The 22,946-nt window shown below is 41.7% G+C and overlaps 1 long non-coding RNA gene across 1 annotated transcript; it reads right to left on the bottom strand.

The window, feature by feature from the left end:
- Nucleotides 1-18,607: 18,607 nt before the first annotated feature.
- On the bottom strand, nucleotides 18,608-21,591 carry LOC310865054. The gene is made up of 6 exons (XR_014569790.1): nucleotides 21,547-21,591; nucleotides 20,419-20,485; nucleotides 20,027-20,130; nucleotides 19,513-19,641; nucleotides 18,867-18,920; nucleotides 18,608-18,691 (listed from the first exon to the last, which is right to left on the bottom strand). It is a non-coding gene; the product is annotated as an uncharacterized lncRNA (long non-coding RNA).
- Nucleotides 21,592-22,946: the final 1,355 nt, after the last annotated feature.

The following is a 22,946-nucleotide window of genomic DNA, read 5'->3' on the forward strand; positions in this document are numbered from 1 at the left end:
TCTGCAAATGGCTGCATCAAAGCCCTCCCCACCTGCTGATCTCATTTCATGGTTGCTAATTTCTCAACTTGCCGGACAGCCAGTATAATTCTAGACATGAGTGCAAGTGAATAAAAGGGTCAACTAAGAAACTATATTGCAGTGGGAAACAAAAGACCCAGTGTGTGCAATCTCTGTCCAATAAAGGAGCCGCTTTGATGCACAAATAGAACCTGCTGGGCAGACTTGCGTCAGTAGTGGGACATCAGAATAACAGCGGCCACTGAATGAATTAACATCCAGATTGGTTTCGTGGCGCAGAGTGAGCCAATATCTGGCTCAGTGGACCGACTGGGGTCGTAAGTCACACATAAATTCATGCGTGCACACGCACAACTTCATGCATTGCCGTGCACTGCACATGCACATGCACTCACACACAGCGTAGATCAGGACACACTAAAAGACATACACACATGTTTGCTCACAAATACAGTACACAGACACGCATGCATGCACACACGCACACGCGCACGCACGCGCACGCACACACGCACACACGCACACACACACACACACACACACACACACACACACACACACACACACACACACACACACACACACACACACACACACACACACACACACACACGCGTATGTAGCCTGAATTGCCTGCCGGAGTGTTGTGTGATATTACTCTGGCTTATTAGCCAGGCTAACGTAGATGTGCTCTTGCAAACATTCATGCATTTCTGTGCAGCCACTTCTCATAGAACGCATGGAAAAAGCAAACAAGTGCTTGCATTGGCAGGCAAGGAGACAGTCCCTTGGCATCTGCCTCTGAGAGCCACTGCTGCAGGCTGAAAGCGCTGTGTCAGAAAAGACAGGACGGAAAGGACCACAGTAACCTAACTCCCATTCATTAGCTAACCCACAGACAACTGTATAGGCATGGTGAGGCATTTGACGTGGATGCCCGCGTGCCCAAGAAGTACTTTTCGTTGGTAAAAGAAACCATAACCCATTTAGATCTGTTGAACTGTTGTTGCTATATACTGTATATCTGCGATATCTTTTCCTTTACATTTTTAGAATACAAATTTGAAGTTTTTCCAGAAAACTTAGGGTTTAGGAGAAAAGGTTAGGATTTAGGAGGTGCTTCTTTTAAATCAACCTCGGGTCTAATGGATTTGTCATGACTCATGAGGCAGAGCAGATAACGTTAACATTATGAACTTCCAATGTACAATTCAATACCATAATATAATATTGCACATGCATGTCAAATTGTCAATGCTTCACTCAATAGAGGACAATCTCACAGCTTTTGTTGCTAAAACAATGACAGAACAAATCACATTTCTTCATGTACCGGTAGTCCGTACCTTCCTTATTGGGGCGGTGACATATGCATGGATTCCAAATCAGTAGGCTAGGCATAGGTTCTAGCAACTAAAATCCTCAAATGTATATCGGCATGTAAAGATCTCAGATTGTCTTTTCACTATCCTGAGCCAGGGTATATGCACACTTAAGTAAAAGTAACATCAGATTCATCACTGAATAGGCCCATACATTCACACACAACGTTATACTGCTTCACAAAGTCAAATGCATTGTAAAGATGCTTCCTCACTGAAACAAATAAGCATTTTCTAATTAGTTCAGACTAAAGTATGTGGCGTACGTGCGCTAAGCAATCGTGGCATCTTCAAATTTGTGGGATTATTCCAAGCTTTTTTTCTGTCCACCAATGGACCTCTAACTGTTGCCCGAGAGCATATGGTTTTCACTGCGGTGAGCGTTCACCCAGCAATAGCCAAACCAGTGCAGGGAACTGGTTTTATATTCTCATCTGACCCTCATTTTCTCGTAGCCGAGGCACGGCTTGACTTGACTGATGTGACGGTACAACATTTAACCACTTATTTTCAGTAATGGGCCCAAAGTGAGCGGGTTTAGTGTACTGAATGTTCTCCCTGAGAATTGTAGCCTGCATTGTATTGGTCTCTTTTCCCTCAATTAGGATGATAGGTTCAGTTCATACTACTAGGTTTGGAAGGTTTTAGGGAGATTTTACTGTCAACACATCCGCATAGTTGCTACCAGGGGTGCAACTCACCAAAACAACAAAAGTCTAAAGTAGCTTGCATCAACCATGTGTATACTGGCTATGAAATGTTGATTGTTGCATCCTGTGCCATGTGTTGTGTTTGAATGACTTTTCTTTATTACTAAACACAGTTCTGGTTTCAAAGCAAAGGCTTCCATAAACACACCGTCCTTCCACATTATTCTAAATAAACATAGAGCAAAAATAGTCAGGAATGTGTTTGGTGCATTATGTCTCTGTTATGCTAACAATGCTTCTGGCAATACGTTTTATATAATGTTGTAGTTTGTTCATTTTCCCACATTAATCTGAGGGTCAATGTTTGAAATGAAAACGTTTGAGAACCACTGCTATAAAGTGTCCCATCAACCCTGCAGGGCCTTTAGAATCTCTCTCACCACCAATCCGCCCAGACACTTGCAGTCAGAGCCTGCCCTAGCTGGCCACACAGCATAGGCTTCACACAACATAGCATGGAATCCATTGCACATGAAAACAACGACCTATAGCTTTGTTCTCAACGAATGGTTACCATCCTTTTCTGGAACAGGACCCACTTGAAAAACCTCGAAAGCATTTTCCCCATTTTCCCCATTCCCAAGGAATTAACCCACATGGTTGCAACTTTTATAGCTGGGCAAAACTAGATCTCAAAAAGTACTTGCTGGATTGTCATGGCAATTGCTGTACTCCTTCATGTCCCCCAGAGGATCAACCCTAATGAGTATTTTCTTTGGTCATCCCATGTCCTTTCTTCTAGCGCCACCCTTAGGCCAAAGGTTCTACTTGCACACTTCACAACCCCATGCTAGGATTGCCATGAACCTTTCTGCACAGTGGATGAACCCTATGACCCCATGACGTTTCCTTTATCGGCACCCTCAGGCCTAAATGACAGCGTTGTACACAAGATATCTTATAATCGAATAGGCCTTTATTTTAGTGCCTCCTAAAGTGAATATACAGTACAATGACGCTCTCCACCTCCCAATTAAAGGTAGCCTATATTCAGTGATTTCACTTCATTCAAATATCTATAATATAATAGATAATAATAATAATAATAAGGAGTTCCTCCCTGTCCCTAGTTAACCCCTTGGGTAAAAGAAAACCCATAGGTTTCGTTTTTTGCCTAGGGTTAGCCAGCCTTCATCCAATCAGGATGAGAGGGGCCTTCCTCCAATCATGATCGAGTGGGGGCGGGCCTTGGTGCATGTGCTGTCGTGTCGTCGTCCCCTCCCCCCCACTGTAGAGCGTGTGCAAGTGCACATCTTGTTACCGGGGCGGACCCAAATCACTGAATGCTCCTTTAAACGTTATTTTGTAGCTTTTCTTTGGGCTCTAAAAAACAATGTCACTTGATTCAAACCACTTTGGTCCGGTTCGGTGTAAGGAGCAGTACAGCCTTTAGGGGCTGCTAGTGTTGCTTTTAGACTTATTTATATCAGTGCATCTCTAGTGGCCAACAAATAAACTTGACTTTTTTGCATGCTGCACCACAAACATACATTTTTATCACTCTACCCACATCAAACGGATGGAATGACTTGATTTAAATCAAATAACCCATCTCTCTCTCTCTCTCTCTCTCTCTCTCTCTCTCTCCCTCCAGTGACTCCATGCTGTGAGGTTTTTCTGAGTCAGCACAGTGCCAAGTGGAGGCCTTTAACTTTCAACATGCGCTGCACTCCATAAAAGCAAGACAGAAACTCTATCTTAGACTTGTGGTCCACCACCAAATTCATCTTACGTAAGTCACAAGCGCAGTTCAACACTCCACTATTGGTGCAAAATGAAAATTTGGTTTCGAGTTTCGGAACATTCATACTTGCTTCAAGGAAACTTGCGAGTGTGTGGGTGACTGTGCGCGTGTGTGTCTGTGCCCGGCCGCGTGCTTGTGTGACTGTGCATGTGTGACTGTGCATGTGTGTCCACAGGAGGACTTGGTAGAACATTAATCTGGTATCAGGGCTGAGCAGGGTGTAGATCTGTAGCTGATAAGCATGTGGCTGCTGCATAGTCTGTCAGCAAACAGCAGAAGGTATTAAGAAACCAGAGTCATTCAGAGGTAGGACGGGGATTGATGGAACATCTGCATCAGCAGGTGGACAGAGGGGGACCTTTCTCATCTGCGCTATCCAATAGAATCTCAATCACTTTTGACCTAGCATCCTGTGCCTCTGTCTGCTCCCCCCCCCCCCCCCCTCTTTAGTCTTTCGTTTTTTTTAAGGGGGGGGGGGGGGGGGGGGTGGCAAACAGTAATTGTGGGGTGATGATAGCCACAAGGCTGACACATCTGTACTCTTGTCAGTCCCTCGTAAAGTATTTGTAAGTATACCATTTGACCAGCCTTTTTTGCTTCCTTTGTCGTCTTTTCGAGTGTGAACCTGCAGCAAACCACAGACAGACAGGCAGGCAGGCAGGCAGGCAGGCAGGCAGGCAGGCAGACAGACAGACAGACAGACAGACAGACAGACAGACAGACAGACAGACAGACAGACAGACAGACAGACAGACAGACAGACAGACAGACATCGCGTGGGGAAATGTATAGGTGCCATAACGGCAGTGTGGGCATGAAACACAGGACAGATACTATAACTATACAGGCAGGATAAGCTATAGCCACATGCAGGTGGACCCGACTCGACTCAGTGGTAACGGTACAGTAGTAGAGTAGTACAGTCGACCGTAGGTGAATATCTGGTGTGCAAGTATGCATTACCACTTGACCTCCTATACCCTGAGAAGACTGTGGATCACTTGGACCCTTTCAGCACCTGAAGTGGACTATTAACACTCCAAAAGAACTCAGAGCCCTAATGTCAAAAATGACAGTATACAGACAGTGTACTGTACACCAGCATGCACACCTAAGCCTGCATTATACAGTACTAGTCTAACTTGTATAATATATTTGTGTGTGTGTGTGTGTGTGTGTGTGTGTGTGTGTGTGTGTGTGTGTGTTTTCTTATGAATAAAAACAGCAACATGAAAGTATTCTTACAAATGCATGGTAGGGAAACGTTTTCATGGCAAGAGCAAGGACCGCAACATTTACACTTATAAGCCCACAGAGCCCCATTTGAAAAGTATCAAGGACCCCCAGTTTTGATGGTCCACCTATATATGGACAGGCGCACAGATCCAATTTGCAGGTGGATTTGCGTCCAAAACGGTCTCAATTGTGAGCTTTGGCGTGGCGGCTGCAAGCTGTTTCACCCACGTTTGGTTAAAAGTTATATCAAGTGATGTTTTAACATTACTTTCTAAATAACTTTAGTATTCAACTGTTTCAACGTGTCGGGGTCCTAGCAAGTCCTTCTGTCTACAGAGAAGAGAACTGAGCAGCAACACAGGGAGGGGCGGTGCGGTGGGAGCAAAGGGACAGATCTTCAAATGAACACCGCATTGAGCCTCGACACGTTGTTAGCTTGTAGCTCTGCTCTTTTTGGCGAACGACACCGCCGTTCAGAAATATAAATTTAGGTATAGAACCGCGACAATAGAATGTGCACTTGCTGTAGACAGAGACTTGTCTTTATCACGATTGAATGGTCAAATCCTGGACAATGTGGACCCTGTTGTAAACAAGTGTAATGCTTAATTGGGTCGTCCACTCACAGTTAATGAATGTTAATAAATATTTCAATCAATCAATCAATCCTGTAGTCGCACCTGTGCTACAAATCTAATTTTACCTAGTCGCACTGTCGAGCCCTGGGAATAGCTGTAGTATGCGTCTGTCGTCTGAGTTGTTTCCCCCGTGTGGTCAGATGCCTGCCTGGGGGCGGTGTGAAAAAGGGTAGGTGCCTCTGTGTGCTGGTGGAGAAGTGTGACGATTATGACGTCACAGCAACTTTGCCCGTGGGATCGTGTGGTGATCAGGGGGGCAGTCAGACAGATATTTTGTGAAGCCACTAAGGAAATCGTAGTTCATATAATGGCCTGTTGTGGCGCTGTCATTGGACCCAGAAAAACCCATAGCCCCATAGAAGTCCATGTATTTGGGCCCAACTTCACCTAGACTGTATTACATTAATAAACATGGTCATGAATACTTTCTGCTTCCAGTCACTAGTTTAAAGTCTCATTTCTAATGTCATAATATTCTTTTTGGAATATTATGGTCCCATTAATTAAAAAAATGACCATAAAGTTGCGTATGTTCTGAGGGGCGTGGCTACCGTTACAGTCTATGATCGGGATTCCCCTCCCACTCGAGTCAAAATAAAAACCAACAGAGAAGAAAGGGGGAAGTCCCGCCTCGTTGTCTGGGCCAGCCAATGGTCAGCTGGGCCAAAACGGAGCCAGCCAATGGCCAGCTGGGCCAAAACGGATCTAGAAAGATGGCGACTTACAGTGCAGGAATAACAGGCTTAATTTTACGTCCATGTTAGACCCGGGGAACGCTTTGTCCATATTTTTTACAGTCTATGGTGGTGATGTAAAAACAATATCTGTACAGTAAATATGACAGTTGCGTCGGCAAAATGTAGCCTAGCTGGATTCTGGGAGCGTGCAGATTTTCTTTGGCATGGAGAGATGTGTGCTAATAGTGTGGCTCGGTCGGAGATAGACCACGGACAAATAAACAGGTTTTTATTCACTAATACATTCATTATTAATCTTATTGAAAGAATGGCTTTGTTAAGACCTCCATATTATTATGGTCAATGCCTGTGTGAAAAGTGGGAGCGATTGGTGCAGGCAATGAGGAGATACGCCGGTGTTGGTGACATTCATTCATTGTTAGAATTATAGTATGATTATAGTATGATGATGATGATTATAGTATGATGTTACTGTCTGATATAACCGTGTCAGACATGTCCTTACAGTAATACACTGTAGCTACTTCAGAGCTAATAATAATTGATTAACACGCGCGGCTGCCATGTTAAGTGGTCAGATGGGTGGGCCGCATGCACTTTTAGAGCTTGTTTCATTTTAATGATCAATCAATCAGTATTTATCATGATCACAATGAAAACTAATTTATCATGGTTTTAAAGAATTGAAATCCATGATTTATTTTGTATTAACCTTATATTGTCAATTAAACCTCAGCTATTAGTGGGCCCACTTGCAATATCCTAATATCTGAATCTGTGATTCCCACTTAGCCACGGGATCCAACCCGGATATAACCAGGCAAATTCCCACTGGTTGGGAATCATTGCCATAGATCCTTGGAGCAGGTTAGTATAAACGATGGAGATGTATTTTTAACTTGACATGACTGACACCACTGATGAAATGTACTGCTGTGCAACACAGGGTGCATATTGTACAATGCGTCGACGTTCCCACAGCGTGTCCCCATATGCATCTCCAAAGAGGCGATGAGCTAATGCTTCCTGGTTTGACATGATGTAGTGGCGCGGTTTCATCCAGTCAGCCTGTCGGCATCTGTGGATGGCTCAAACATTATGTCATATTAACACAACTGTAATTACGCTCGCCCTGTCATTTACATAGGTTTGGATTACTGTGGACTTTTCTGCCTGCTCGTGTCGTGTGTGTGTGTGTGTGTTGAGGGGTTTCTTTATCTCTGTCGTTGTGAGGATATAGCCCATAGTTTCCAAGCATCTATTTAAGGGATAGAGCTTATAGGCTCACATTTAGCGTTGTAATTAGACTTTGGTTAAGGTCAGGCTAAGTTAAGCATGTGATGGTGAGGGTAAAGATGCAATTAAGCCCAGACAAAAAGTGTTAGAAATCATCAGGCAACAAAAAACAAAGTGTTAAAATCCTCTTTCGACATCATCCCTCGGGTGACCCAGCCAGGGTGATCTGACCCTGGCTAGTGTCCCAGTATTGGCCCACGTCGCTCCTCCTGATCCAAAGTCATCTAGAGGATCTCTCCTGCCTCCATGGTGGACTTGACATGTTTACAGTGGTAACAAGATGACTCGCCCCGTTTCTGTTTTCCTCCCAGAATTTTCCCCAGTGAGGGGTGGGAGAGGCTGGACAGCAGACGGCTGGACTTTGAATTTCTCTAACTATAAACTTTCATGACAGCAGACAGCCTAAGTACAAATATAATTTATGAAAAGCTACTACATTGAAGTCTGTTCACAGAAGTTGTTGTAGGCTATGTGGGGATTATCTGACGAGGTACCATTTGAGTGCGCAAAACCTTACATATACTAAATAATACTAAATTGTTTATAGAGTCAATATAAGTAAAATGATATAGCCTTTCTACAGGAGTATCTTTTTATATTTTTCCAAAAATAATACAAACAATAGCATAATTACAAAGTTATCCCCCTCACTGGTGACAATTCCAGGAGGAAAAACGGGCAAGCACCGGGTATTCTTTACAGTACAGTATGTCCTCCAAAGTATAGTAATACAAACGTGTGTGTGTGTGTGTGTGTGTGTGTGTGTGTGTGTGTGTGTGTGTGTGTGTGTGTGTGTGTGTGTGTGTAGTGTGTGCGTGCGTGCGTGCATGCGTGCATATTTGTGAATGTTTTTTTGGTGGTCAGTGTAGGATGGCCTGAATATGATCTTTTCCCGAACCGTACATAACTTTGGCTGGTGACTCAGACGCTTCTGATCGTTTACCAAAAACCAGCCTCAGGAGGTTGAAGGAAAAAATGCAAGTCACTCCATGTTACGGTATGCAAAACAATAAGCGCCGTTTTTAGAACGTAATCTGAGCAACATGAGCACACAAACATCAAGAGATGTTCTTTTAAGTAAACAGCGTGAAGCCATAACAAGATCTTTGACCCCGGTGAGCATGAAAAGAGACTCAAATTTCAAAATATTTACAGTGTGTGTCCTGTTTGTGCAGCATGTATGTTTTAAACAGCTACATGAGCCAGGTTGTAGAACACAACATGCTCTATGAAGATTACTTACAGCAGTGTTTCCCAAACAATGGGCTGGGACCCATTTTTGGGTCACTGTCTATAAATCAGTGGTTCCCACACTGCTTGACATTTCATGTCAAGGACCCCCAAATTGACACACGGACCCCCATTTGAAAAGATATGCCAGGGACCTCCATAAGAGAATATATTTTATGGCTCTAGCAGTGATTCTCAACCAGTTTAATTTCAAGGACCCCCAGTTTGACATGAATTAGTCTACGGACTGCCATTTAATGGCATTTCTGTCTCTGGGACCCCCTATTTATATTGTAAAATCAATGTTATTTTAATTCTGAGAGTGTACAAATGGATCATTGATTTTCAACACTTTTAATTTCAAGGACCCCCATTAGACCACAGACCCCCAATTAATACAAAAGGGGCCCTTGGAGATTCACAGACCCCACGTTGAGAACCAGTGAGAACAGAGAAACATATAGAGCAAAACAATCCAGGGCATATATACAGTACAGTACAGTAACGTACAGTATGACATCAGCAGCCAGGGGTTACACCATAATCATAAAGCCATGAAAGCCATAAACCATAAATGTTTGCATACCACTGTGTTGAACCAGTGCCTACAGTATGTGTTCTGTAGTTTGCTGTGAGTCTGCAGTTCAGTTAGTGGTATGCAGTGTTGAGCAACAAGCAGGAGCATAACAACAATATTACTTTGAACAGTGATTCCCAATTAGTGGGCCGGGGCCCTCTGCTTGTGCTAAGAGGGCCCCCGGATACTTGGGGGAGGGGGGGGGGGGGGGGGGCAAGATTTTATTGATAATATAAGATTAATAAAAGTATGATTATAATGTAAATAAAAAATAAGTCTTATAGTATAAGACTTCAAATCTTGAAAACATAGTTTTCATCGTGATGCGGGACGTAGTAACTTAACGCATTTTACGTCAGTTCAATTGATCCAAGCCGTATAGCGAAGTCGATTGAGTGATCATGAAAGTAAACCTGCTCTGAAAATGTTCACGCGGCCCACGTGGTCATGATGTTTTCGACATTTTCAAGTGGGCGCTGATCCAGAAAAGGGTGGTATAACCATGTCGTTCAGAACTAAGCTTGGAGTGGATTCCATACGTTGTGTGAAACCAAGTGTTTGGGTGGATTGGTGGTGAGAGAGACTGACCGACTGCTAGAAGATTCTAAAGGCCTGGGACTGGGTTGATGGGGACACTGGGTCGATGGGGACACTTTATAGCAATGGTTCTCAAACATTTTCCTGACAATGACCCTTAAATGTATGTGTTTGTTTGGACGCAGAGCCCCACAGAAATTATTTTGTGACCCAACTTTGAGAACAACTGGTTTATAGATGATCGATTCTTGGTGTCAATTCCGAAGTGGCACTTCATGCTTGGTTTATACGATGAAACACTGGTTAAGAAGGATGAAGCAAGTGTTTCAGGTTTCTCTGGGCTCAATCAGTCTATCTGTTCTCTGGTGTGAATGACATTATATGGTCGGACTCTATACTGGCCATGTAATGTTTGGCAGCCAGCGGGCAAGCGGTTACCAAGCACAAGCAGTTAAGCGTAAAACCACCTCCTCGGAGGGGGGTTTATAGACCAATTCAGCCTCGGGATCCTCGTGTGAAACCATATGGTCGGACTATTTGCCATGAAGTGTTTGGCATCTACAAGTGGCAATCAATCACAGCTCAGCGGTCTTTCTTCAGGTTTGGAGTGTGATCGTGCCTTAGGACTGTAGTCTATAGAACCAAAATGTATGGTCATGACCAGTGGCACAAATAACCACAAGCTGACAGCCTGGATCCACCCTCTCCTGTCTTCCATAGAATAATGACACTGCATGCTCTGCACTCCGCACTCGCTGAGTTCTACTTTGTCACGTGGTCGGTGTTGCGCGGAAAAAGTATAGCTAATCTACAAGCTTGCACTGCATTGCATCTGCAAGTCCCGCGACATGGTGTGAGCTTGTAGATCTGCTACTTTTTGGGTTTGCGACACCATTGTACTGACAGACTATAAATTATACATTAGCCTCTCACTGACCCCTCTTGCGATTGTACATTTTATGTGTGTAATTCATTACATTCTGACTGAGCTGTTTTAGGCAACGAAAAGGGCCTTTCTCAGGCACCTCTGGAAAGAACAGTCAAGACAAAGAAAGGATGGGGGAAGACAGAGAGGGGGGGACTCCTACCTCCCATGGCTGACATTTTTGGCACTTTGTATAGAGTCGCTATGGAGAAATATGTCAGTAGCTGTTACAGGAATGCATGGAAATGAGTGAGATGAAGTAAAGATCCAGGGTGGCCAAGAAATAATACTGTTAAAAGCCATATTAAGCCGGAGAAAGAAAGGAATGAATATGTGATACAAAGACAACAGAGAAATCACTAGTACTGCATGTTCTCTCTGTCTGCACACTTGTGTACGCAAAAACGTGCACACCCGCACGCACACACACACACACACACACACACACACACACACACACACACACACACACACACACACACACACACACACACACACACACACACAGTACTGACATCAGAGAGGACACTCTCTAGACAGAGAATGACATGGTGAAGATTACTTTGTTACTTTGTTTCCCATAATGTCTGGAGAGTTTCTGTTAACAGTAGAATGAGAAACCAAAACCTGCCAACAAAGCCAGACAAGATCAAAGATAAACCCTTGAATTTGAAGAACACTTTGTAGAGGGATCGAGGGATGGCTGATATAAACAGTCTCAACCTGGCCTGAGTCAAATTAAAACACTCTGGTCTGTGACACACCTGTTGTGCATTGATGAGTTTGTTATCTTTTTGTGACACCCATATAACTTTAAATGGAAACCCGGCTGGCCTGCCGCCGTCTGTCCTCTATTGAGAACGTTACAAACACTTGAATTCATGATATATGATATGTTTCAACTGTGCTATAGTTCTCTTCAGGTCACAGAGTTGCTTACTTCTGCATAGCTCTTCCTGTAATCCTCAACCCAGTTGTAGGTCTGTTCAGGTCTCTTTTTAGTGAGGACTATAGCCTGCTGCTATGGGGACAGCTGATCTGGGCTTTCCTATTTCCTGTCTCTATCTCTTTGCCTTGGCCAGTGTCTCACCCAACTGTGTCTGGTTTCTACTCCATATATAGCAATGGTTCTAAACGTGAGATCTGCGGACCACCAGGGTGTACAAATGCAACATATGGACCCGTGAGTTAATGTATATTAAACTAGGAATCCTTGAAATTCAAATGTTTGAGATGAACCACTGCCGTAGAGTACATAGCAAAATCCATATTGTTATTATTTTTGTTTTGACATCTTTGCAGTTCAATTAAAACAATTTTCCTAAAAGTAATTCCTCTGTGTCTTGCAGACCACCGTTTCTCAACAACTCTGATCATGGGAATCCAATTCACTGTGCTTTTTTGAGTGGTGCAACCACTCCATTGAACAGCAATGTGTGTCCCTTTGTATGCGTGCGTGCGTGTGTCTGTTTAGAGTACCAACAGGTGACAAAGTGGCGCTGTTGAGCTTCACACTGTGCACAGGTGCATAGTGCTGAGTTTTTAGCAGCCATTATGTGATTCCGGGTGTGACAGTCACAGTACAGTGACAGTACAGTACAGTAGAGGGACCCCCTGGGGACCCCCACACGGTAACTCTGTCATTTCTCGACCGTTTCGAACACGGGCAGCTCGCCGGAACCGGGCTGCCATCTTGGACACGTTCCTGTGGGTCAGGATGTTCCAGGACCCCCCGGGGACCCCCACATGGAGTTGCAACACTCAGTTCACATGTGTGTAATTTTTAATATTCTACCAGACAGGGAATTACATTCAGGTGTTTTCAACCCTAAATTAGTCCTTTATTTGATGACTATAATGAAAAGCAGCAGTATAGCCATGGGTTTTCCCACGATTGAGAACCACTGGTAGACAGTACGGTCCTGGTTAACTTGTAGATCGCACGCAACACAGCCATACAGCTCAATATACTGTAAATCAGGCTTGAGGCTTCATCCAACTATACTGTTGGTTGCTTTGACAGGCTGAGAGCTTCCACATTGAGGTGAAGAGGTACTTTGCAAGCTGTGCACATGCAGGTATAAACACAGCCAATGGAACAAAGTGGTTTCCAATTCACTACACACAATTTTGATGTGACTTAAGACTTGACCTATGAGAGATATTTAGTCCATCATAAAAAATCTTACCACAGCAAATGGTGCATAAACTGCAAGAAGAAAAACGTCAAGGCAATGACGTTCTCTCACCTTTGCAGAAATGCACAAGTCCTTATGGATGTTTTCTACAGCAGTAAGCAAGAAATCCAACAAAACCCCCTTTCAGAATGAGTTATACCATTCTTGTTGAAAGCTGCAGCACTGTTGAGGCCCCTTCAGGACATATGTTATCAGTGTCTTCTATAATTGGATCATTAAAATAAAATAAAATGAATAAATATGAGTTCACGATAATTTATAGACCCAAGTGTTATGTTCCCTAAATTACAGGATGAGGCCACTGTTTAATCCTAATATTTATATAAAAAACCAGGTCAGCTGAATAAATCAAATCTCCTCCAACAAAGGAGACGGTAGCTTTGTCTATTAACCCTGAAAATAGCCATGTGAGCTTGTAGATTATTGGCTTTTTTTGTTCTTTTAATCACCTCGATCGCTAAACCATGCCAGGGGCGGAGAGAGTACTAGCTGCCCTACTTGTGTGGAAGTATTGCTACTTGGATTAAATATTATACTCAAATAACATTACTTGAAAACTACTCCAAAGCTGTATGTTCACCATTTCAATATGAATATATCCTACCAATCAATCCTTCTCCAATTCAGTGATGCTCTTCAAACCTTTCTTTGAGAATGATTTCTCAAAACCGACCTATGTATGATGGATATGTACATTATGGATATAAGTAATATGGATATCTTAGAATCAAAATGTAGGCTGTACTCTTTTGTATTCGTATACAAAGTTTGAATTGTCTAATCCTTACATTTCCAAAAGTATAACATTTAAATCTACTTCAGTGATTAGTAGACATTACTCAAAATGGTACAAGTACATGTTTAAGTGCATGTTAAATCTTTTATTATTATTGCTGCTACATTACAATGTCCGAGGAACCATGACAACATAATTTGACTCTTGTAACAATAAAGAAACCTTGAACATGAAAAGGCTACTCAATTACAGTAATGAGACTACTTGTAATAATTAGTTACTTTCTTTACACGCCTGCCAAACGCCTTGTGCGATTCCTGTCGAGTGTTTCATTTCCAGGACGGAGGAATAAAGTCAGCATGCTACAATGAAGGAATGTGAACAATAAAATGCTTAGGTGGACTTTCCCTGGCAGAGGGAGCTCAGTATGTGACGTTCACTGCCCCGGCGCCTTTTCTTTTACACAACAAAGGGCTTTTTGTTGAACATCTTAGTCTAAAGCTGCCTATTTTTAGGATGGGTCGTCCCAGCTGAGGACGGCCTGACGGCACATTAGCAGTGTCAGCACCGGTCTCTAGCCGTTTAGAACTGCACAGAACCGCATTCGTTTTGGCCTCGCCAGTGTTCATTTCTTGTCTTGGGAGCTGTAGACAGCCCGAGGTCACCCTGTGGGTGTCTCAAGATCAGGGACTGTCTCTCTGTAAATCCTGTTTTAATGAGAATCAAAGCACAGCTTCATCCCTTGGCCCGGCCAAGCAAAACATTATGAAGCTCAAGTGGCTTCCACGGAGGTACACAAGGGCCTTGCAAACAATCAAATTCACAACCGTTGATCATAGCCATCTATAATGAACTCAGACTTGAGGATGACGTAATGTGAAGCAACCACAACATATTGGTATTCCCCGCTACCGCTAGTCTGATAATTACTTAGGCCTATACATATTTACATTATTCAAAGAAATACCGGTATATGAAAAATCTCTATACATGTTATATCTCTAACTGTACTCCTTTTTTATTTTCAACTTATATGATTAACATGAGACTAAAACAGCTCAAAGCTTACTACACTCAGAAAACAGAAACTACTATCTACCCAAATATATTGGTGAATCATTTTTACACCCTTAATTATCGAGTAAACTTGACTGCTATGAAATCAAGTAAAATCTACCTTAAAAATTAAGTAAGTGCAAGTAATATATTAAAGCAGGTTGAAATGACAATTATTGAGTAGATAAAATTAATATGCATTAGCACCTTGAAATGACAATAATTGAGTAGATAAACTTAATATGCATTAGCACCTTGAAATGACAATAATTGAGTAGATAAACTTAATATGCATTAGAAAACCTAGGTTAAAATTACATATAAATTTGAGTATATGGGATTGAAATTGATAGGTTGATTTAACTATATACGAGTGTATGATTTAATAAAATATATGCGTTACATTTACTCAATATTTTAACTGTATTCAACTCATAGTATTTTAATCAAAAAGGAATTCTGTATTTACCTTTGTCAAAGAGAATACACAATGCAATTATACAGATAAGTACGTTTTTAATTGACCAAAGTGAACATTCAAGTATTAAACACTCACATACTGTATGGGAGGAAACAGTCTGGCCACACGAAACAATGTGCAAATTACAATGTCAGCAAATACATTTTAAGAACATTAAACATTTCCTACTATGGGCTATATCTTGTGCCACCCCATATCCGTAAACTTATTTGCCATTCTTTACGATTTTGACGATGGACTAGTTGAACCATTTAAAGTGTGTTTCAAAATAGTAAAAAATGGCAAATAAGTTCAGGGATAAGGAGTGGCGAAAGATAGGGCCGTATAAGTACAAACAATGTATGCATTCTCTGCAACAGAACATTTTCCTTAGACAATGTGCAAATTGTTGTCTGCAACAACATTAAAGAACATTTTCCTTGCCCATGGCAGGTAAATAAAACAAAACAAAAGTCCACGCACACTATAGTTGAGAGGACATAAACATTATAGGATGGTCATTTGACTTTTTTTTTAGTCAAGGCTGGGTTTAATGAATTGCCTGCCGGTGTCCCACCGAAACTATACCGTATACACACACACACACACAATTTGATTGTCTAGTGTCTACCCCCCCCCCCCCCCCCCCCCCCCCCACACACACACACACACATGCACGTCACACTATACTTGAGGACATAAACATTTTAGGTCAAGGCTGGGTTTAATTAATTTGCCTGCATGCCGGTGTCTAGCACCCAAATTAGCCGATCTACAAACATGCGCACACACCTGAAAACACAATTTGATAGGCTACTTCATCATAGCAAAAATAGCTGCCATTCTTTTTTGAAAACATTCATCTATGGTCACATGCAGACACCAGATTGAAAGTATAGTTGGTCAACAGCCAACACGCATACAATTAAAACCTGGTGTAGTTGTAAAATTGTATAGCACCGAAAAACATGAACCCCAAAAGCATTATTTAACAAGACCCAGACAAATGAACATTAAGTATAAAATAACTGTGGCCCTTTAAGCAACAAATGTTAGTTTTTAAAGTAATGTGCTTGGAGCAATCAATAACCCATTACTGTACAAGAAAAAAAAAGAAAAAGCAGGAAGGTCAAATGGGGAAGAATTTCTTAATATAGAAAAAATAAAAATAACGTTTTACTGTCTATCGGTGAGGTTTGTACAGATTAATACATTCTAATTGGCTATATGCACCGTGTACACATAAGCACCTCCAATTCAAAACAAGTCTGTCAGACGCACAGATCTGACATGCTGCTGTATGCTTTATACAATAGGCTTTCCTTTTGAACAGTGCAGTATCAGTCAGTGTCGTATGTGATGTGGTTCCCTACTAATCTGTTTTCACTGAAAACATTCAAACTGAAGTTGTCAGTCAGGACACTAGCCAAGCAGACAGTTTTTCAGTGTCTGCACTTTGGGTGTAAGCTGTTGAGGGTCTAGTCCAAGCAGTACCTTTTGAAAAACCTCCAAGATGTATTTGAACTTCTTGGGGTACTTCAAGTCAAACACGTACAGTAGGTCAGTCCCAGGAGATAGCAGCAGGCTCTGCTAATATCGCCGAGGTTGTTGAGGACAGGGATGCCCTCAATAACAATACCTACATCAGCAGCTGGTGATTCTTGAGTTTGCAGACTGTAGTCATCAGTTCCCCCGACAACTCCTCTTCTACATCGACACCAGCATCCTGCACACATTGTAAAAATAGAATCTCATGAATGAAAACGTAATGATGACGTTCACGGTATTATCATTCTAAACAGTTACTACTGTTGCACAATTCCCTGCTCTGGGTGGGATCTCCGTCAGTGTCTTGAGTTTGCAATTGAAAACGTTTGCTGCCAACCAGTTGAAGAAATCACAGATTGAGGCCAGATTGAGACCATTCATGTTCATGGAAGAAGCTTGTAAACATGTATTCTATTGCCAATTTGTGACCTTGTAGATCTGCTATTTTTGCTGTACAACATGCTTCCATAATTAAGACATGCTGCTGTCTATGCTGCTATGGAACTTGTATCCATGTGCAGTGCAGACCTGAGTGTATCTTGACCTTACCAAGAGACAGTATGTAGGAACACATGTCTGAACTGCAGTAGCACTAGACATGCCATCTCACAACCTGATTCTCTGGACACTCTCACAAAACAAGCTCCTCACTCTGCCGTTCTTGGCACGTTTGAGATATTGTCTCACAATTAGCCATGATGATGACATTAGTTAAAACTACAAATTGTTAAATACTTTATTTTACTAACTTCAACGTCCTTGATCAGGGCACCAGGCTCTTCTCCCAGATGGTCGATGAGGCACTTGATCACGATTCCTCTGGTTAGCTGTATGGGGTCTCCACTCTGCAGACAAAGTTTTATCCTTAATACAATGCATTACTTTGCACATCCAAGCTGGGCTTTTGTTTACCAACTTTAAAGTCTACCGTTTCAATTGTCTGCACACAGTTTTAGCATTTAGGGCCCCATTTCCACCAGTGCTAAACACATTATCCCGAAACTTCTTTGCCTTTTTTACTCTTTTGAAAAACAAAATTGGTCAACTAGCCAATCTAAATGAACAAAAATGTTTTTCAAAATAGTAAAAAAGCAAAGAAGTTTAGGAATAAGAGGGGTTTAGTACTGACAAGACTATTAAGCCATGCATTTCGTCTATCAGGGAATGGACAGGACAGAGACATAGTGATGCCTGTTTAGGATACATTAGTATCTAAAGTAAGTGATCGTAATTAACTTAATGGGACTGATCTAGGACATTTGACAGGTTTGCGTTACAGGCAAGATACTACAGTGGAAGTCAATGAGGAACATTTCTCACCCGCATGTGAAGTTACATGTCAAGGAAATTACAACACAAACTTCTACCAGTGTTCTAGCTTTTTAAAGTGAATGAATACCGAGAATAGAAGATCTGCAACTTCACAGACTTCAGTGAGATGCAATGTGAGCTTGCATATCTGCTATTTTCTGATTTAGAAGCCGTTTTTAAGAATCATCCTCAGGTCTAAATGGTTTATTACCTGAAGCAGAGCACTCATTTCTGCCCGATGTGGCTCTCCTACAGCACCTCTCTTAGATTGGAACATGGACAGCAGTTTAGGTGTGTAGAGGTCCAGTTTAGGTGTGTAGAGGTCCAACATCTCCATGAATTTCGGCTCAAGCTTCATTGTAGTGATCAACTTGAACTCTGCGCTGACCTGAAAAACAGATGAGGGGAAGGGAGAAAAACAAATCACATTGTGATCTTGTACATCCATTTTCCACCACTGTTGCTCCAGGAATGGGTACAATTGGTTAAATACAATGTAAATGTGTGTCACATGCAGGATGTCATTTCTGTTGAACCCTGCTACAAGAATCCAATTTACTCACTTGTGAAGCATCAAACAAGGCCAGCCATCTCTCCTTTACATCCTTGACGCTCATCTAGAAGAGATACACTAGGTGTTAACAGGGAACCAACAGACTGATGTAATGTTTCTTTCAAAAATGAGTTTGACTAATATTTGTCATACCAACTAATCTATAAAAATCACACCTGTGTGAACTGAGCGATGCAACTATATGCATCGTACTGTACTGTACAACTCATACTCTACAGTATAACTCGTACTGTACACTGTACTATGGCTGCTGTGTAACTCGTACTGTACACTGTACTATGGCTGCTGTGTGTGTGACCTGAATCAGCCCAATCAACCCCAATTCGTACTCATCAGGACATACATATGGACATAGCAGTTAGTTGGAGCCGTCAGGCACCACTCAAATCCATATCACTGATAAACTACATCTACTGAGTCCCAACTGTAAAATCTCAATGATTCAACATTTTAATTATCCTCCTCAAGGATCAAAATATTACACAGGGAAGAATTATTGAAGCAGCTGTGTTCATATAAGGCAGCGAGCAGACAACGCAGTGGTAAATGAATAATATCTGCAACACAATGTTTCAGGAATATAGTTGAATAACTGTATAGAAAGGTTGTAAAACAATTATTAAACAGTGTCCTACCAGTAAGGTATCCAGTCACTTGTTTGTCCAGACTGTTGAATTGCTGTCTGTATGAGTCTAGATGCCTGGGGGACAGCCACCGGGAGGCAAAGAGGACAGCATACCGGGAGACAAAGAGTTGAGGTGTAGCTGGAAGACATGGACAGTAGAAAATAAGACTAAATACACAATAATGAAACCCTGTTAATTTCCCATCAGGCACACTGTTCAAGCCTTAGCTCTTGTCAATACTTTGCATTGATTCAATATTTATAAATGCCACAGAAAGACTAATAGTTTAAAACCCCCAAAAAGCTGAAATAGCAGATTTACAAGCATGCACACAACGCAATGAGACTGTGAGCAATGCTGTGAGCTTGTAGACCGGCTATTTATTGTTACTTTTGTGCAGACACTGTAGTATTGGTGACAAAACATCAAACGTTGAAATATGGAGATATGAGGTTTCTGCCCAACAGCAACGATGTATATATGAAATTATGAATACATTGTGTGTGTTTTTTACGGTTGTTACCTCCTGGAACCCAGGTCAAGCAGTGACGAGGCTTTATTGTTGGCAGCAGCAGGGAAGGAGAATCAAACAGAAGAGAAGGAGCCAGACATTGATGCCTACAGAGTCTACAGACAAATATGCAGACATGCACATGATCAGACAAAGCAACATACATTTTTATACAGGACTTTAGTCCATAAATAGTCAAATACCTAATGTTGCGATCACAGTCACACGGACAGATGCAAAGATACAGTCTAGTCTACTATTAATGTTTAATGGAAGTGAGCGACATGAAGATACAGCCAATGTTTGTAGCTTTGTATCTTTTGCATCTGCCAGTGTGATTGCAGCATAAGAAGTTGGCTAGCAGTAGGCTAGTATATAAAATGCCTTAATGATACTGGACTTACAGGCTATAGTTGACAATGTCCACTCTGTCTGATGTTGGCTCTTAGCTGCAGTGATTTATTCAACAGTCTACAAAACAAACATTAACGAACATTAAACTGTATACTTTACACCGTATACTTTAAAAACATAAATGTGGAAATATAGCTAATTTACAAGCTCACAAGCAGGCTTGAGTTTTTAGAATGATTACTTTTGCTAACAGACATTTAGCACTGATCTAAATGCATTTCGTTCCATGCAGTTTATAATTCCAATGATTGTGCTGGATGACAATGTCCACATGTAATTGCACTGTCTGACGCTGCCTGCAGATTTATTCACCATTCTACCGCAAACTACGCAGCTGCGTAGAGGCCCCAAGAGTTCTCCATGAAAAATGTTTAATATCGCAGCCCCGCCAGCCCGTTCCGCCTATTGCGGTCGGTTAGGGGGGCTCCGACGGCCCATGGCGTCGCTTCCTCGGCGTCACTTCTTCATGATCCTCCCCCGTTAAGCGACGCCCGGTCGCGGCCGTCCGTCCCGTCGTGGGCTCCCCTGTTGGTCTATGTCCCCCTTAGCAAAAGTAATATTTCTAAAAGCTCAAGCCTATAGCCTATACTGCTGGCCTACGTAAAACATGAACCGCACGCAGGCACCGCAAAACAACAAGCTTATCGTCTAACGTTTACTGTATAGATGAAGCATGTTTAGTTTAGTATTACAGCATATAATTCAACATAATAAATAAGCCCGCGTTTATAGCGGCCATTTTGATAGTTCTTTCAGTGAGCCATACATACAATCGTAAGTCAAATGAACTACAATTACCATGCAGCCCTGAGCCCTTCCCGTTCGGCGCGAACTTTCCCTCGCAAATAATGTGTAGGCTATTCTATGCATTTTAACATGATATTGTGTATATGTACATGGCTGAAACATGTGTAGTTTATGTGTATAGTGTCGACGACCACAGGCGTTACGTTATGGTGGGGCTGAATGAAAATTAGCATGCACTCTTTAGTCTTGACAGTTGTTAGTTTTGCTAGCCCTATACGAGCGTCATGTAAACCATGGCTTTAGTCCGGTCCAAAAAAAAAGTATGAAGACACGGTCAACATTTAATTAACATTTGATAGCTGGCTACTTACCATGAAGGAGAACTTCTCTTGTAACTTCACTTCACTTGCGTGGCGCGGCTCAGCTACTGCTTCTGCTGTAAATTTTGTAATGGCTGCCAGCCTGCCACTCGGGATGACTCGTATCGGTCCGGCTTTCATCGCTGTTATGAACTCTGGCCAATAAGAGGCAGGTAGGCGTGTCTAATGGGTATCTTAGATCATTTCAACCCAATATTATTAGTAGATACCGTATCTACTAATAATATTGGGTAGGAATGAGTAATAATTACATTTCTTCAAACTGATCTGTACGATTACTCCATTCTCAAATATTATGATGGAAACTTACTGAGACTTGTATATATATTTGACCAATATTACCAGTTTGGCATATACTCATTTATTTTCATGAAATGAACTAAAACAATAGATGTACATTTAACTCACAAATAACAGTTGGATTTTTACTCATTAATTATTGTATATCCAACTAAAAGGATCCCATAAGTGATATTCACAGATTTTATTAAGCTAATATACCTTTTTTTAATAGTCGTACTTACAAGGCGATTGTTTTACTTTTTTGAGTGTATGCTGCATTGTTTTTTTAGCTACAGATGAATCAGTATGGCAAGTTGGCAACACTGCATGCTGTATGCATCCATCCATCCTAAATATCATACAATAATCTGCTAACGTGGTTACTTGGCCACATAATATTAATAACAATATGGTTGCCAAGTGGCTTCCCAATTAGAGAATGTTCAATTATTTCACTATTCGATCAAGGCATATACAGTAGCAGCCACATATACACACAAAACTGAAATTTGAAATGACTCAAATGAGTAATAATCATTTGTACTGTCCTGTTTTGCACAGTACAGACAGTGAACATGGACATCAGACAAAGAGCAGCATGTTGTGATGACAGAGTCATTAGAGTGGAATTTGGTTGCAAAACTGTCCTTTTTTCTTAGCTGTTAAGGTCATTATGTTGCCAAACAAGAAAATGTTGGCCCTGTCATTATTGACCCAACAATTCTGGAACAGAAATGTTGTATTATACCCTGTGAGGCCCTCAGATGAAATATAATTTGGTGAGTCAGTTATGGTCCTTTTATGTTTTTTTTTAATGTGGTAAGTTATGTTTTCAATTGATGGCTTAACATAGAACGGCTAGAATGCAGTTCTGGTCCGTGTATGTAGGTTTTTTCCGGCTCGCATCCAACATGACTCCACAAATCACAGCTTTTAAACACAACAGGTTGGTACCGTATGGACCCATGAGAGAACAATGCAACCCAGACAGAGAGAGTGAAAGGAGGATGAGAGGATCAAATATAGAAAAAAGACTGAGAGAGGGATCGAGATCAAATAACTCAATTTCATCAAACATCTAAGGGGCAAGGCAATACAAATACAATCAT

The sequence above is a fragment of the Protomyctophum parallelum genome, assembly GCF_964188405.1.
Source record: "Protomyctophum parallelum genome assembly, chromosome: 1".
Taxonomy (NCBI): Eukaryota; Metazoa; Chordata; class Actinopteri; order Myctophiformes; family Myctophidae; genus Protomyctophum; species Protomyctophum parallelum.